The following is a 5,200-nucleotide window of genomic DNA, read 5'->3' on the forward strand; positions in this document are numbered from 1 at the left end:
TCAAAAGTAACCTAACTGCAAAGTTCAGCCTAACCATCAAAGAAAATAACTGGAAGTTCAATAAAAAGGAAGCATTTAAATCATTCTTTAAAAGAATCATTCATGGAGCTAGAGTAAAACCTAGTGAGAGTATTAGAATGATGTTGCTGCAATTTTTTAATTTCTTGACATAAGTGTGTCTTTGTGCTGGATACATTGAGAAGTGGGGTTTGGGGGGTAGCAATAGCAATGGAAAAAGTATGTGCATTTGTGTATCTCTTCTCTGAGTGCCTGATTTCTAAGGATTAAGACAGTGTCAAAGTAATTGCTACATTTGTGATAAATCCTTTCAGAAGCAGCTTTAACAAAGTTTCTGATAAGAGTCATATTCTGAGACTCTGTCCCATCATTTTAAAGGTATATATTGAGAACCCAAACATGGCAGTAAGAAATAAGGATTTTAAAGCATGGGCACCTACTTATATTGAGTAGGCCTCTTCTAGTGACCTTATGTAAAGACTTGGAGAATAATACAAAGGATTAACAAGCATAGGTAGGTTGCAATAAGTATCAATGGAAAGAGATCCAAAAACAATGAGATCACTGAGTATTGATTATTGAGTATTATTGAGTATTATTTTTAAAGTGTTCTTTTTCTTTTTTAAGAGTTTTATTTTTTTAATTCCATAAATTGATATTCAGTGAAAAGACAAAGAGGATCAATAAGCTAAAGGAACTAAGTAGCAAAATATGCAGAAGATTGTATACTTCAGGAAATTAGCTTCTACAAAATAGGGTTGTGAGTCATGTCTTAGTCTAACCCCTCACAAGCATGAAGAAAGTGCTTGGGTATCCAGGGAAGACTAGCTCCACGAGGGTAGAGAAAGTCCTTGGGCAATCATGACTTAAAGAGGATAGAAAAGGTATTTAAAGGCAGGATGACAGGACCTTAAAAAGAATAAAAAGTTTGTAAAAGATAATGGTCTTCACCAACAGATGAAGATTCTTGACCTCTTCTCATTGCATCTCTGCCTCCACCTTGAGCACTCCTGGAAATAGATTCTAATGGCTCCTAAACAGGGTAAGGAATATGAAAGGAGTTGGAAAGAAAACAACACTTGTTAGAAAGAGGTATTATACATTTAAATAATTGAAATAGAAGAATATATGAAGTAGGAGAGCAGGCAGTGTTATGTAACCCACTTTATCTGAGCTGAGAAAAGAAAAAAAGGGGAGAGAGAGAGAGAGACAGAGAGAGACAGAGAGACAGAGAAAGAAATAATAAAAATAAAACCAAAGAATGTGAGATTAGGTAGAGTAGAGGGAGGCAAAGTTGTGGGAACACTATAAGAGATTAAATGTTGACAAATACACAGGTCTTCTGACTCCAAATTCTGTGCTCCTTTTATATCACTGCGAAAGGGATCTCCTTTCATATGCCCCAAAGCATTTCAGAGGCTGTTTGGGTGCTATTTTTCTCTGTCATTGGTGCTAGTATAAATTTGGTGGTTTAATTTTCTTTCTATAACTTAGGTATTAAGATGAGATCTTGCAATTTCAGCTCACTTTAGTAGTAACAGGGTGTCATGAACATTTCCATAAATGTCATGACCTACCCTTCCTTCCATCGGCCACACAGGGATGGTCTCACCTTAGATCTCACTCTTACCCACAAGTCTTCCACTTTCTAATTAGGAACTGACATTTAGCTATCTGAACATAACCTACTATCATTCCAATTCTCCCAATATCTCAAACCTCTTAAACCTACTCTTCACCCTCAACAAGCTCCCTAATTTCTCTACCCTGCTGTACTACCTCAGTCCATTACTTCTGCCCTGATTCACTTTCTCCTCCCTTCAATCTCAACCCAATGATTAGTTATTTCAAATCTAGACTGTCCTCAGCTCTTGAATGTCTTGTCCCTTTGTCTTGTCATCGCTTCTCTCTTGCCTAATATCAGCTCTGGATTACTATCATCTAACTCCTTCACTCACACTACCTTGTTGAATGAAGCTAGAAGTTACAAAGTTGACTGCATACATTATGAAGTCATACTATTCAAGTTCAACTAAGCCATCACATAAAACAACAGTCCTATTAGTCTTCCTAATTGATTCTCTATCTTATTCCCTATTCTGTTCCAATCAGTATTAATCAATTTTATATGATTTTAAGTTCTGTATATTTGGTCCCAGAGTGGTGAGCTGCAGATTGTAAAATCACGTGTGTAATTGTGGGAAGATGACTGGAGGCTCTCCACCCTTGTTTTTCCTGGTCATGGTGACTGAGCCCAGTGTGGCAGAGGTGACTCAACTACATGAAAAGTCCCACAAAATTATTTTTGTACCTCTGGACCATTCTCTCTTGTCTAACATGAGCAGATGGCCATCCTAGTCAGTGGAGATATTCCTTGTTTTGCCCAGCTCATGACTCTGTTGATATATTGTTTTGCTTATTTTAGTTTATGCATCATATGTCAACCAATGAAATTATTCTCCATCTGTTATAGCTGTTCTTGAATGTTTACATATCGAGCCCTATAAAAATAGGACCCTTGAAGGAGGTGGCATCTTAGATCATAAGGAAGATCTGAGGTCCACTTCATTAGAGGGGACCATGGACCTTTTAATAAAGTGCCATTGACTCAGAGCTTTGCCTCAGTTTCTCTTATTGTAGGTTGGATAATTTTTATCCCCACAACACCTACCTGACCCCACTGATTTACAGCTAAGGATCATGTGTCTTACTCTCCTAAGAAAATTAAGAGCCATTCCACAGGAGTTCTCTCTTTTACCATTCTCTTTATCTCAAAACTCCTTGACATAATCTTCTAATCTCCCCTCGTTGCCCCAGTCTGTGACAAAAAAAAGATCATTTTCTTTACCAAGGGCAACATCTCTACATGTTTACTTGTTTCCATCTTTTTCTACCTTGTCTATTAGTTTACATCCTCACCTATTTCCCCCCTCTTATATCATCAATGTTATCCTATTAATTGGTTTCATCCCTACTGCTTTTCAGACATATAGAAGTTCACCCTATCTTTAAAAAACCTTCATATTGTTAAATAAGGTCTAGTGGTCTTGAGACTACCATGACAATCTCATCTTATAGGAGACTGTAGTTCATAAAATCTATGCAGGGAAATCATTGCTATAAGATTAGGCCATGGAAAAATAGGGATGGTAATATTTTAAGGTTACTATAGCTGTATGTCCTATCTTGCCAACTACCACTTTGTCCTTTACCCACCTTTGCACCTGTGTACCTCAAAAATCTGCTATGTGCCCTAAACCTTAACATGCAAATCTGCCAGCTTTAGGTGGCCACTGAGATCAGGATTGAAGTATCCCACTCTCAGAAAAGTACTTTGGAATATATCTCACTTCCCTAGGAGTACATCTTCCCTCCCTGGGAGTCCATCTCTCCTCCCTGGAAGCACATCTCCCTTCCCTGGAAGCATGTTGTTCCCATGGGACCAAGCCTTCCCACCTGAATGGACCACTTGAATGGACCCATATCCTTGTGCTCCCCAATGCAATGTTAAGCTTACATGAGTTTTATTCTTCTCCTCTTCCTACTTTCTCCCTTCTTTCCCATTTTTTCTATTGTTTGTCAATAAAACTTGAATATTAAACTAGTCCCCATTGTTATGACATATTATTCATGGCAAATGAACTCATTAAGGGGTGTATGTTTTCCCTGATGTCTCTGGCTGGCCCTTAGGCCTCTCCTTAGACGTAAGCCTAGTCTCCAGACAGAGACTTTCCTTCTCGACTTTCCTTCCTACCTCTGGTAGGGGCTTGGGCTCTGTAACCCTAGCCCTAGAAAACAAGAGTCAAAAGCGGAGCATCTGTCCTCCCAAGTGGGACTGTTAAAATTAATTATCTGAAATAAGAAAAATTCTGAGTCTTATTACTTCTGAGTGAAAATAATTTAATAGTAAAACTAGCATATTATCATTAAATCAGGTCAACTAATTTCTCAGTAAGTGACAAAAGTGTTACAGGGCTCATTTTTGTAACAGAAATGAGGAATAAAAAAATAGGAAACTTGCTTTGAACATAATTCAATTGGACAAAACAAGTTATCTGACTGGTTTGCTTCTACCAGGTTTTCTTAACCCAAAATTCATTGGTAATATTTAGCTGTCAAAGTGAGATCACACCAGAAGTCCTTTTCCTGCCACTGATACCTTTTATAACCAGAAAGCTTACTGGCAAAGAGGAACTTGTGGCTTGTAGTTAGCAGATACTCCCTATCTTCTAGCGGCCCACCTTAGAAGATTACATTACTCAATTTATACAACTTCTAGCTCCAGAAAAAGGTGAGTTTATCTATTAAGACTAGAAAGAGGAACTTAACTTTTAGTCAACCCCTCTTTCTCCAGCTGTCAGAAAGGGGAAATTAGCCTTCAAAAAGTCTTATAATCCTGTGATTATTTTATTTCTACAAAGGTATATGTCTTACTCTAAATTATCTGCTACTAAATGATAAAGTCTTATCAATCTACTATTCCCTAATCCCTATTCCATAGGTAACCTAGACTTAAGAGAATATCTATGTTAGCTTAACTGACAGGGCTAGCTTTTCCTAAAGAAAGGAGCTTAATCCTATAATTAACTTAAAATAAATCAAAGTTATCCATACTAACTTATTTAAAGGATATTCCTTTTCAGGACTCCCTTATGCCAGAAAACTGTCACAAGACCATTCACTAGGGCCTACCATCCTCTCAAGCTATAATTCCATAATGCCCTGCATTTATCAACCAAATTCTTTGAAAATAACAACAACCCATACTTATTGACTCAATTTCCTCTCCTCTCACTCCTCAACCCACCACAATCTGGCTTCCAACCTTACTATACAATTGAAAATGTTCTTACTAACATTACCAATGATATCTTAATGGCCAAATCTTATATTTTCTCAAACTTCATCCTTTCTGGTCTATCTCCTACATTTGATCCTGTTGACCACCCTCTCTTTAACGTAGACTCTCCCCTCTCTGGGTTTTCTTTATGTTACTCTCTTCTGGTCCTCCTACCTCTTTTAGCATTCCTCATTCTCCTGACTCATAATCCATATCATGCCCACTGACTTCTCATGTTACCACAAAATTTTGTCCTAGGCTGTCTTTTCTTTTCCACCCATGCTCCCTCTCCCTCCCTTCTCTCTCTCTCTCTCTCTCTCTCTCTCTCTCTCTCTCTCTCTC

This window comes from Vombatus ursinus, unplaced genomic scaffold (genome assembly GCF_900497805.2).
Source record: "Vombatus ursinus unplaced genomic scaffold, bare-nosed wombat genome assembly UNPS02009573.1, whole genome shotgun sequence".
NCBI classification, from domain to species: Eukaryota; Metazoa; Chordata; class Mammalia; order Diprotodontia; family Vombatidae; genus Vombatus; species Vombatus ursinus.